At 40.8% G+C, this 13,559-nt stretch overlaps 1 long non-coding RNA gene across 1 annotated transcript; it reads right to left on the reverse strand.

The window, feature by feature from the left end:
• Positions 1 to 8,634: 8,634 nt before the first annotated feature.
• On the reverse strand, positions 8,635 to 12,970 carry LOC104860254. Its single transcript, XR_779639.1, has 4 exons — positions 12,906 to 12,970; positions 12,541 to 12,610; positions 12,345 to 12,407; positions 8,635 to 8,723 (listed from the first exon to the last, which is right to left on the reverse strand). It is a non-coding gene; the product is annotated as an uncharacterized LOC104860254 (long non-coding RNA).
• Between the last annotated feature and the right edge of the window lie 589 nt (positions 12,971 to 13,559).

The raw sequence follows: 13,559 nt of genomic DNA on the forward strand, positions 1-13,559 counted from the left end.
TATATGTATTTTTTTTTTTGATACCAGGGATCGAACCAGTATCTTTGTGCTTGTGAGGCAGGCGGTGGAACCACTGAGCTAAATCCCTGGCCCTAACCTTAATATATTTTAATTTATGAATTTTAATAAAATCAAGCTTTCTGTGTGTTTTATGTTCACAATAAAATCAAACAAAAAATCAATAAGAAAGAGTATGAAATGTTCATAGTCACAGACTTGGAAACTAAACAATACACTTCTAGGTAATCCCTGAATGAAAGAAAGACTCGTGGGAAAACACACACACTGAAAAAGAATTAAAAAAAAGAACAAGCTTTGGCTGCATCTCTACATGTAGTATAATTTCCTTTTTGTATGATATTTTACGTGGCATGTTTACATATAATATAAAAATATGCACAAGATTATTTTTAAAAGAATCATACAGAAAATTTTAAAATTGAAAAGCAAAATTCTCTATTCCCTTTTCCTGTCACTTAACATGGTCACTGCTTTTTTTTACCCCATTTTAGATAATGTATAATTGACAAATAAAAATAAAAGTATTTAAAAATGCAATGTGATGATTAGATACACATATATATTAGAAAATCATTACCATAATTAAATTAGTTAACATAGTCATCATTAGCTACATGGCTATTGTTGTGTGTGTATGTATTGAGAATGTTGAATTTAAAGGCTTTCAAGTATACAACAGAGCATTACCAACTAAAATTGGCATGCTATACCTTACGTCCCCAGAACTCAGTTGTATTATAACTGAAAACTAGCACCCTTTGACCCACATCTTCCCGTTTTTGCCATGACTCCACCCTCCCTCCTAGCTCCTGATAATTGCCACTGTACCGATTCTACAAGTGTGACTTTGTTTTAAAATCTCACTTAAAAGTAAGATCATGTAGGGTCAGGGATTTAGCTCAGTGGTTCTGGTGCCTGCTTTGCAAGTGCAAGGACCCGAGTTCGATCCCCAGTACCAGAAACAAACAAACAACAAAAAGTAAGATCATGCTGTGTCTGAATATAGTCACATGCCACATTAGCATTTTGCCAACAAGGGACCACGTGTAAGATGGTGGTCCTGTGAGATAATAACGAAGCTGAAAAATCCCTCTTGTCTACTGCTGTCATAGTCATGAGTAATTGTTTATAATACAGCAGGAGTAGAATAAATGCTGAAATTTAGTATTTTTTTCTTTTCTTGAATATTTAGAAGCTGCTTACCTTTGTTGGTGGTCCAGGATAACCACCTCCATAAAGCATTTTGATCACATTGACCTCGAGCTACCTCTTTCTTGAATTCCTATAGCATCTTTTATTATCACCTCTCATATATACGCTTTGGCTCAAATTATCATCACTCCATAGATGACTACTTACATCTTTAATCAAAGATTCCATGTGAGCTCTAATTACATCTTCACCTCTTTGTATCCTTAATGACAGCATTTTGTACAGCAAATTCAATAAGTATTAGCTGGTTAGTTAATCATATAGTTGGAACATAAGACTATTTAATTGATAATAAGTACAAACATAAGCACAAAATGCTTTTATATTTTCACTTTAATTGATGGATCAATTTTTATTTAATTGATATATATCATGGAAGCTGAATATGTTTAAGTAGGAAGTTTGACCATTTATTGAGCATTCATTCCTATATCCAATTAATGCGCAGTGATCATTCCAGTTTAAAGTAGCATCTTTATTTTTGAAGTACAAATGCCACTCAAAATAGCTGGCTAAATTAAAATTTGTTATGACGTACAGAAGGGTCTCTGTGGAGAGTCTCTCTCGTGTTTGAAGATGATACAGTGGGGGTGACTCTTTTATGCAGGTGAGAAGGAAGAGTCCTGGTTAGCTCCCAGCTGTTTTCCACCCTGTGCCCATGTGAGGGCACATGGCCCTCTGGTTTGTGGTTATAACCAAAGAGCTCAGAGACTGTTTGTTCTGTGTCACCTCATGGATCTGGTGATGTGTGAGCTCTAAGTAGCCACCTGGTATTGAGTTTCTGCTTGCCAGCTTGGTCCATTGCTGTTTCCGTTACTTCCTAGCATTCTAGGGCTCAGCTGCATGGCTTGCAGCTCTGAAGAGGTGTCCTTTGGTCCACTTTTTAAGCATATTTGGAAGTACACAATAACATTTATCAAACACCTATGGTGGGCCAGATATTGTGTAGAATAAATTGTGTCACTTTCTCATTTTGCAGATACCAAAATGGAAGTTGACAGAGTAGCTAAGCTAGAAAATGGAGAAGCCAGAGTCAATCACATCCAAGCTTTCTGACTCCCACGTTCTGGACTGTTTCCACCAGGTGACACTGACTGTCAGCATTAGCAGCATTTCTGCCTTGGTTCTATGTAAGTAAACAGTAAAAAGCATATTTATGTCATCTATATCTATAGCTACCTTTTATGTAATGGCCTCTAATCCCAGTCAATTTCAAAAAGTCTACTTTTTTACTGTCCCTCTTACCTAAGCCTTTCAGCCCCATTGTCATAGCTTTATTTTAGTCTCTCATGGCTTGTTAGCTGGACCATTGCAAGTGTGCTCTGCATGTCCTCTACCGGTGCCTGGAGGGTCCTCCAACTTAAAGTTTTTCACTGGCTCACCAGTGACTACTGGAAGAAGTCTAGTGCCTGGACTTTATAATCTCTCCAGTTTTACTGCTGCCTTGGCCTCTTTCACACTTAACTTGCCTCTAGGTCCTACTCCATGAATTCTTGTCTGTGGTCCTCTTTCACTTTACTTTATGATTCCTTCATTGCCCCCAAGACCCATCTCAAAGGTCCTCACTTTGAATGATATTTCTAACACTAACACTCCTATGAGAACTCTCTCTCCCTTTCTCTCTCTCTCTCTCTCTCTCTCTCTCTCTCTCTCTCTGTTTCTCTCTCTCTCTTTCTGGCTGTCTTCTATCCTGTTTAGAATACTCTTACAGCACCTATGATGTTTAAGGACACTGTAATTTATTTATTTTCTTTGTAAATATAAAAAAGTATATGTCTTTGTTTTGTGGACTTTAAAACTCCTTGGAAACACAGCTGAGCCCATAGATGTCTTTGGTTTGTGCCCAGCCAGAGAACTTGTACGTTAGCTTTTAATAAATGTTTGCTGGAATATTTAATTAACTTTCTCAAAAGATTTTACAAAGAAAACAATTCTTAACATCTCAGAGAAAATGCTTTTCTGATGTGGTAAAACAAAGCAAAAGCAAAAGCAACACTATTGTGTACTTGATATTTTAAAGTTTAGTATTTTTCAATTTGCTGTGGGTAAAAGAAGAGAAGATGAAAAGAAATGGGGCTTGGATGAAGGTTAATCAGGGAAGCAGGGTAAATGTGGAAGGACCTAATTTTAAGTGTTGGAGGGAGGGAGATTTTCTAACAAAGAGAAGAAATCTGATGTGATAACCGTGTTGAATTTAACATAAGGGTTATGTCATAAAAAAGTAATTATTTTTATTTTTGGTCATTTCTGCTATACCACAGCCTGCAAAACTATCAGTTGTGAATCTGTGTGTGGAAAATTAAGGAAGTACGACTCTAAGAACAAGTGGATGACACAAGATTACTGACACTGTGAAATGGGAAGAAAGGGGCTAAAGGTGTAGGGAAGGTAGGATGGGTAGGGGAAAGGCAATAAGGGAAAAGAAAAAAGTGTGAGAGAATGAAAAGATGGAAATAAAGTGTTTGTAGATGGGGAGGGGAGGAGGGGGTGAAGGGAGGGCAGGGACAAGGGGAAAAATGAGAACCAAGACCTGTCATGTAGAGGTACAAGATCCCAACAATGAATGTAACTGTACTGTATCCCTAAAATGTACCAATAAACTCAATTAAAGCTGAAAAAAAATAAAAGAACAAGTGGATGCGTGCTAAAGGGATGAAGAGTAATAGAAAACGATGGAATTAGTGAAATCATCTTAAAAATAATTTTGGAATGTTCTAGAATGTCATTTTGTCTGGGGACTCCCCATAAGAGTTTAAAAAGTAAAAATGAAAAATCTTTCAGTGATAGCTCCAATCCCTCACTCTTCTGATCCAATTAACAATTCAGTTAGTTGGCTATTTATTTGTAAGAAATTCAGTAACATTTCCATTGCTTTTTAGACTCTCATCTGCTGCATCTGGCTTTCATGAAATATTCTATGAATTCACTACAATTAACTTAATTAATTGCATTTTATGACTTTGGGTCAGAATGCCAGAATATCTGTGCCAATTTTATTGTACTCATTGAGACCTCAAGAGTATATTTCAGATATTGGCTTTCAGACCTTTCTTTTTGAATGCGTTGCTATTTACTTACTGTGTGCCAAAGCCACCATGTCGATGTAATTGAAAACAAGCAAGAAGGAAACTGGATGGCTTGGATGAATGGAAAGGTGATACAGGACCCTTCTACCCACAACCCACTGGCTGGGATCCAGCCGAGGCTGATGGGGACTAACCGTAATTAACATCCTATGGCTGGACAATGGTCTGTGTGAGATGAGCTGGTTATCTCATGGCTGGTTCCTCACGGACAGGTGTTCACACTGCAGTTTCTACCTTCGGTGACGGCCACCCAGGAACTGAATGAGTCGGAGGGACGAGAACTGCCTTCTCTTTTATTTGAGACTGATGCCCATTTCTGATACAGGCAACTTCGGGCTCTGCCCTGAACTTTACAGTAGGTAAGCAGAGAATGTGACTGTGAATCTTGCTTTCTTTTTTATATTCCATGGGTGCTAAAATAATATGTAGAACAAGAATAATTGTTAGGCATTTCTGTTTATCTATTTAATTAATATTCATGCGATCTTACCAAAGGAAAAAGGCAACATTAAAAAAAAAAACAAGAGCAATATAGCTATTTTTGAGCACTATAATTATTTGCTCTGAACCCTTAAAATTCCAGTCTGGCCTTAAAAACCACTGAAGAATAATAATGAGAACTTGCTCCCTGCATCTGTTATAAAACTCACAGAGAACAACCAAATTCAGTATCAATATTATTATCCATTCTATCAAAGCTGAAGATTATTTCCTTTACTCATTTAGCAAAAGATTTTTCCAAACTTTATAAATATTGTTATGTCTCTCCAATGCATTACCTCACAGGTCTCTTCTGAAAGGTATCCAAATTCTACATTAAGGCACTTGTGGGAAAAGTAGAAAAAATAAATGATTTACTTTAAATGGGATTTGGAAAGGGTATGATTATGGTCTGAGATGTATCGCACTGACATAGTAAAACCGAACTTCTTAATGGATTCTTAAATTTTGAGTAAGCACTAAGTCCATTTATTGAACTCCTTTCTGTATGTCTAAAAGTTACAACAAATACATGTGTGTTTTTTTTCCTGATGGACTTTCTGCACTGAAGGACGCCATGCACTAGTTGTCCCTGCTGTGCTTGAAAACTGCTGCAAAGACATAGCTGGATTCCCAACCTAGGAGAGAGTCAAAATATTTTTTCTGAGTTAACAATGCAGCATGTGAACAGAGAGAGATTTGCTTGGCAACTTCAAGCAGAATTGCTAAAATACACAAAGTAAAAGTTCCTCACAAACGGATGCAGCCTCAGCGCTGAGTACTTCTGTGTGATCAGGTAACCAGGGCTGCACCGTGTCCAGAAACACACGAGAGCTCACACTCTGGTGGTGCCGTGTAGACAAATATACAGAACAACACACAGTGGACAAATTCACACATGACTAGAGAGCTGGATTTTCATGGTTTGGTCGCAATACCTCCTGGGTGAAAGGAAGGAAATAGGCTGTATTGCCTAATAACTCGAAAAGCCCCCCCTCCCAAAGAAAAAACAGAGAGATTACCATTTTGGAGGCGCACTTGCTCGTGGGGCCAGCAGTTCCTGTTGATAAGTTTGTCAAGGGCTATTTTGCAGACCCTACTCAAAGTATGAAACCGTAAACCATCCACATAGGCAGTGAGTCTGTCTAGCTGTGAGGTGTTGAGGGGTATGATTTATAATCTCCGCCAAGGGGACATCTGCATGGGAAAATTTGCCGATGTGCTACGGGTGAAAGAGACTATCGTTTCTCCACTTGGATAGTTAAATAGAAAAATGTATTTCTGAGCCTGTAAAGGTTATGTTGGTGCTCTTGGCATGCATTCTAATGGGGATAAATCTATACTTTGGCACCTGGTCAATAACAGCAATAAAACCAGAGCTTTACGACAGAGGAAGTAGAAGTCATGTGACCTAAAGGCATGCTGGTGAAGGCTGGCTGATAATATGAGAGTAAAATGCTGTCACAGAAGGCTTCTCCTGAAACGAGACCATGCATGAAGTTCATTCGATAGTTGCTGAAATTTCTTTCTTTTTGTCTTCTAATGCAGTCTTATTTTTATTAGCATAGGAAAGTAATTGGCCTTGAAAGAACAGCACCGATACTAACTCTCACAGTTTTCATTGGGAGTTTCCAACTCTGCTTCCCTCTCACTGCGTTTGCTTGGCGGGTGGAGAAGCTAAGCTGGTTCCAAGGTCCATATAAAGTTTTACCGCTTAGAGGACAAGCTACTATGTGCAGCATAAACAAGAGTGCTGATGTTTCTCTGTCCCATCATTAAATTAACCATCTGAAAAGACGAATTGGTTGTTAATACTGTCTAGAAATTCATCACATAGTTTCTGAGTAAACTAAGTGCTGAATAACGTGGTGGGCGCACATGCAATCTGTATAAAGACACATACAAGATATGTGATACTTGCATACATGAAACATGTTTAGAACTTCCCTAGAACCCTTGTTTACTTTTTAATAATAACTTTTTTTTAAAGTAGAAAGAAAGAAGGGCAGAGGATCCTTTAATGTTACCATGAGGTAGCTCTTCCTAGTAATGAGTTCTGAATTCTCTTAACAACTGACATAGGGCTCTAGTTTGTGAATTGTACGATATGTCATTCAACTCCTAACTCAGACACAGGAGCAATACCTTCCATACTGTTTTGTAATGAGTCATTTGAAAACTCCTTCATGTCATTTGCAGACTCTTTATCCTAGTTAAATTTTAAGCAACTGAATTTTGTGAATGTTCAAGGGCTCTCCAGGGATCGTTTATATCAATGTTTATAGAGCTATATATGCGATAAAAGGCTGTTGTAAAGATAATGGTGACAGATAAGCAGTCAGAATGTGTTATGTGTATGTGTGTGTATAACACAGGATATTTAAAAAACACCACTAATTTGATGGTAGTCCCTAGGAAAAAAATCATCTGGCTCTACTGTTTCATTTACTAAGAGAATCTTACTTGATTTGTCCACTTTCTTCTGTCATTGCCATCTTCATAATAAAATCCTGTTTTTTTTAAAAAAACTGCTTTGAGCTGGATAGTTTGAATGGGAAAAAATGAGTGATTCAGTGCCCTGATCACTCTTAGGCAAAACTCAAATTGAGCTCTTCTGAGGAAAGACATTGTATTATTTTCAAAATGAGTAAGAGTCTTGAATCTTTCATTTAAATGAGCTCTCTTTTATATATGGGCTCAAAAATACCTTACCTTCTTCCTCCCACGCCCACATTCGCCCACTACTTTTCCAGTTTAAATTCATTGTCTTCAATTTAGGAACATTTATAAAAATTGTAAGAGATCCTAGAATGAAAGAAGCTAAGACATTACCATTTTTTTTCAATCTCGTATAGGAAGCACTGACTTCAGCCGTACCTTGAAAACTTGGGGGTCTCTCCTTTTGAAGCAGCCCTAAAAATTTCTACATAGGAAGTTGAGATGGATGCATTATTTTGACTATATCTTACATTTTTGGCAAATCTACCACATTGCTCTAAAATAAAGAAAATAGGTTAAAAAAAAGAGAGAGAAAACCATTGAATTATGTCTGATTTTCAAATCCTTCCAAACTCAGCTTGTCTGTCTTAGGAAAGTGATGCCCATGGCTATATAAATAGTTAGGCATAGCTCTTCTATGAAATAACATCTTTTTGATGTAATCAAGAGAGGAAGCATAGATGTGTTTATCAGAGCTGACCTTTCTATAACCTCACAAAAATTGTGGTCTAGCTCTAGTTGGAAATAGTGGTTATAGTGGTACGAATTCCTTATGCTTTAAAAGATATCCGGGATTCTCAGGTTGATGTGTGAACCAGATCTTCTCTCCCTGACGTATTTTGCCACCTTTATTTACTATCTGCTTGACCCCCTTCCACCTTTTCTTAAGTGAGGAGGAACAGGCTGGCTGAAATCCCCAGGATCTGTTTGGTGAGGTGAGGATCCACAGGGCTGGTAGCAGATGGGGCAGCAGGCTGAGCCCAGTACAGAAAGGGATGAGACACGGATGGTGGGCGTGAAAGGCCACTTGCTTCCTCTATCGCTTCAGGTACACAGAAGCAGCGTGTGGCTCGGGTGAGTCTTCGCTGCTGAGAAGTGGGAGTGAGGCCTCAGAGGGTGCCTGAATCGTTGTCCTGTGCAGACAGTTACAGAGTGGACTGCCGAGGGGGCAAACCAGTGATTTCAGGGGCACATGGGAGCTGTCCTGCCCCAACCCCACTAAGAGTATGTGGGCTACTTTCTAATAATTCCGACTAAATTACTGCTGGGATCCTGTCTGAAATTTGTCTCATGACCCATTCACTGTACTTACCCTCGCTGGCTCCTCCAGTCCTCTCCGTGTTTCCCTTTTCCCTCTTAGAGGAAACCCGTGGAGGATAAGCCTCTAGTCTGATGCTAAAATTGGCTGTTTCTATGGGTGTCAATCTTGAAAGACAAGAATTGGAAACGCTAGATGAGAACTCAGCTCTTTAGTGAGGAGAGGACGGGAGAGGGAGGGGAGGGAGGCCAGACAAAACACACACAGCTCAGATAGCTCCCATCTTTCCATCTTCAGGAGGGGGCCCGTGGAAGGGCTGAAAAGGGGGTGATATTGAGATTAGGGAAAAAACACAACAGACAATACCTCCTCTGTGTAGTAAGCTTTGTTCTTTGGTATAATTTAAAAAGCAGTCAAACAAATGAGTTTACAATGGAACTTCTCCACCTTTCAAGTCGTCTGGCCCGATACAAGAGACGTAAATTGGCCAGCAGGCTGCTGTGAACAGCACAGCCCGGCAATCAGAGGCTGCAGTGGGGTTAAATAAAGTCATAATAGAGGCCAGAAAAAATAATAAGCAATGTAATCGCTTGGTTCATCAAAAGATTACATAATGAACAGGAAATGATTAAAGGCAGTATCACCAAAGGACATCCCTCAGGTGCTGTGCCTTATAAAAAGCACAGTCATCCTGTAAAAGTCATAAAATTTATAAATATAATGCTTTATTATAAAGCAATATGTAGCTCTACCCTGACCGCCACAAAGCTATTGACAAGCCCCAAATCCCTATGAAATAGCAACTTTCCGAAGGTGGTCCAGTGGGCTCCCTTCCTTCTTACTGGTACCACTTAAATTGACAGTAAAGGTCACAAAGGCAACTTCGTGCCTACGACACTTGAAAGAATAGTTTTAAAATCCATCGGGCACCACCCTAAGGGGTTGCTGGCTCCTCTGGTTAGCTTTTGCTCTGTGTGTCTGCAACATTCTCCAGGGGGCCGTAAGTGGAGGAAAATGGACCCGAGAGCACTGAACGTACCACGTCTGATCTGAAAAATCCCGACTGTTTTCATGGGAAACATTAACAGTGACAAAGGGGTTCTTTTAAAAATTCGTCTTTGATTTGGGTCTTCTGAGACAAATTATTTTGTAGCATTTAAGCTTTTAATTTGTAAGGTGGTTTCCCCTCACTGCCGTGGAGCCACGTAAATGGAATGATTTTGGCTTTTCACAGGTAGGTGGACACACAGCTATGCAGCACCTCTCTGTTTGCTACCATGGCGCCCGAGTAGGTGTCACACTTAGAATAAAAGCCGTGCCTTATATTCTGGCACGGAGGCAATGCACATTGCAATGTAGTGTCTGCGAAAATGATTTCCTGAAAAGCAGACAACTCACCTACAAATTTTAAAGACCACCTGGAGCACGGCTCCAAATCACAGGTAGGATAATAATGCACCAGCGTCATGGGCCATTTTGCATTCTGCTTGTGTTGAGATGGGCAATTGAGCTTTTAGCCTGGCTTTCCATTTGGAGGACATTTATATGTCCAAAGATTAGTTATAATGTCTACAAGTGACACCGCCTTCTTTGGCTAAGTATATTCATAAACCACACATAATTGAACATTCTCTTACTGAACAGGTATCTTTCTAGATTGTATTAAGCAATAATTTGTTCCGTTATTGTTTCCTCAAAGCAATTGCTTTCTGTGGTAACTGTATTGTACTACAAGGCATTTGGAACAGGCCTGTCCTTTAGCTTTATGGAACACAAGGGTAAGCACAGTTTGGGAACACTATGGGAAAAGACCAAGAGTGGAATTCAGAATACAAAGGGACAGGAAGCCACACATCACCACACAAAGTAACATGATGTGGTGGCCTTAGCAGGGATTTGGACAGGGCCATAAGCTGTAGACAAAAATATAGCAAGAGCTTGTACTTAGCAACTGCCTCTCACCCTGCCTTCAATGTCCCTGGACACCTTGGCCTTTGTTTAGGTAAGTCTGTTTTCCTCTGACAGTATCAGGAACTTCACATTTTCCTGCTCTGAGTGTATTTCTGTATTTGTTGTCTCTGCAATGCCTGATTACGTTGACTGGTTGACAGCTTGGCTGTGTGGATGAAAGATCCTCTACTGACTATCTTCCTTGTCTTTTTTCTCTGCTTATTAAGTTGAGTTCAGTTCTATAATTTTTCTAGCCAATTCTGTGCAAGGCTACTCCCTCTAGAAACTATGAGAGAACTGAACTTGGTCTAGGCAAATAGGCTGAACTGGGTGGTGAGTCAGGAATATTCCTTCAGACAGGAGTCACAGTGATTTGGCTGGAGACAGAGTTCCTTGGTCCCATTCCCGCTCTTCTGAAAGCTTGCTGTGTGACTTTTGGGTAAGTCATAACCTTTCTGTTTTCAGTTTCCTGAAAAGTGGCGATAAAGCTACAATGCTTTTCATCCACCTATCTCTGAGGAGTTGTGTGAAGGTTAGTTAATTAATTGTCAAGACCGCTGCATGTGGGGTGTGTTAAGGAAATGTCAAAAAATGGGACAAACCAGGCAAAGGAGGACAAAAGGAGTGATTATGGAATAATGGCTAATTTTTCAACATCTTCAAATTTCTAGGGCAATTGTCAGGTAAGTGTCCTAAATTTAATCACTCTAAAATTATGCAGATGTCAGGTTGGTTATTTTTAGCATCATCCCCTTCCTTAGGCTTCTATGTAGGAGTCTGTGGGTTAAATAATTGTATTTAAGGCTCTGTCAAATAAAGCAAGCTTTGGAGGGACTTTTGTCTGAGAATATGAGCTTTACTTGACCACATGATTAAGGATGTATTCAATTAATGTTCATGCAAAGGAAAAAAAAAAAGGTTAGTGCTTTCTTTAGTAGTCTAATAGCCTCCAGCCGGATTAATGACAAATGGTAGAAAATTGTAGAAATTGGAACAATAAAAGCTACCACTTCTTGAGCACTTGAGCTGACCTAGGAACTTTATTTGCATTATTTCATGCATCCAGAGAAGCAACCCAATGGCGGGGGTAATGGTTTCTGCTCCCCAACACCCGTTTTACTGTATTTCCTTGGCCGCCAACTCATCCTTCTGCAGGGGCTTAGCTGTGGCCAGGACAGGTGTGGTCATGGCCCTAGGAACCTGGAGCTGGCTCTTGGGGACACACCTGCTGACGATGTGACCGCAGCAGTGTCAGGCTTTGATCAAGGGGACCCACCGATAGTGGACCCAAGAAACATATAATCAGGCATTTAAAGTCAGCACAAGTGACTAAACGTCAGCTGACTTGTTGCATCCAGCATCTCATTAAGAGAAGATAGTGTGTGTGGCCTTTGTAATTTAGTTTTGGGCATGGAAATCAACATTAACTGGAGACATACCAGGGAGAAGGAAGAGCATAGAATTATAAAACTGCTAGAGCAACTGCTCTTTCATGTTTTGGCAGGTTTGGTGGAGCTAGGAAACAATGAGGAGAAAGAACGTGTGTGTGTGTGTGTGTGTGTGTGGCGGGGGTGTTGGTGTCTTCCTTGCCTATCTAGTCTGCTTCCATTTGGACACATTGAGGAATGCTGACCGGAAGTTTGTTTTCTTTCTGGTGTGTAAAAGGCCTAAAGATCTCCTAGGGTTCCAGGTTGCTAAATCAACTAGAAACCTCCCTGGAGAATGAGAGTGGGAGGTGAAGATTCCTGGAGACTCCTTTTCAGCCACGTAGTGGCTTCATGCTTTAGCTGCAAACAGAGGCTCACTCTTTCATTCTTGATACCCAGAGCACCACTTACCAAAAGCGAAAATAATTTCCTTTCCCAAATGGTCGGGGGCAGTCAGTGTGGACAAACTGCAGCCTGCCAGAGAAATACAATTTGCCCTGTAAAGTCAGAGCTATTGTTATAGTTAGGAAACATGAAAGGTAGTGTATTTTGGGACATATAGAAGTAAAAACACCAAAGGAGCACGCTTTCTTCCTTCTATAAATACCTGCATCTCTTCAAGGCGTTTAGAAGGCCTCCCATCCAGAGTTGACAGTGTGGGTGGTATGCGTCTCCACCTCAAAAGTTGAAACAAAAACAACAACGCACACACTTCACTGGGAGAAGCACTTCTTCTTGTCACTCACATGTTGTGGAAAATGTCCGCGGAGGCGGCGACCTACGGGTGTTCATGTGGGAGTCACAACGCCTGGATCTTGAGCTCCCAGGCGAGTGTAGGTAATTCAGCCAGAAAGCCACACGCGCTCCTCTATTTATAGCTCCCCGTGGTGAAAAAGTAAAACCAAAGTGCAGCTTCTACCTGCTGTTCCCAACTGAAGCCGACAAAAACGGATAAGACCTCCTTTTGGTTACCTTTGTAGTTTCAACGGACACATTTATAGAAGTGATGACTTGGCGGCTCCCTTCCGACCCCCCCGCCCCCCCCGGCACAGGTGAGCGAGCCCGGCCCGCAGAACCTCAACGTTCAGCCCCTTCCCCATCCGGAAACATGGGACGGGCAAAGGATTTGTTTTTAGGGGAAGTTTATGATTTACATTCAAGACTCTTCTCTTTCAAAATCACCCAAATCAATAGCAAAGGGATAGGTAAAGCATCTACATTTCAGATCTTCCCCTCCTCCCTACCGCTTATGTGCAAAGGACGCGCGCTTGCACCGCTCACACACACTCGCACACACACACACACACACACACACACAGAATTGCACAATCTTCACTGAAGAGCCACAAACAAAACAAAACGCGCACTGGCTCAGAACCGTGGCTTATAAACAAGATCACTGCTAGCGAAGGACGAAGCCCTGCCCTCCCTTAAGTGTCCTAGCAGCCGGCCCCCCGAGCACCCAGGGACTGGATTTGAAGGCGCTCGCGACTCCCAGAACGCCAGGCTGGGCTTTCCTAAGGATCTTGTCTGCAGCGAGCGCTCACTACTATTGGACGTCGTCGGCGAGAGCTCACGACCTCTGCAAGCGAGTGGGGACCCTGGGTGGCGGTGGGAGCGGGAGGG

The sequence above is a fragment of the Fukomys damarensis genome, unplaced genomic scaffold (assembly GCF_012274545.1).
Source record: "Fukomys damarensis isolate Sample0158 unplaced genomic scaffold, DMR_v1.0_HiC HiC_scaffold_10, whole genome shotgun sequence".
NCBI lineage: Eukaryota > Metazoa > Chordata > Mammalia > Rodentia > Bathyergidae > Fukomys > Fukomys damarensis.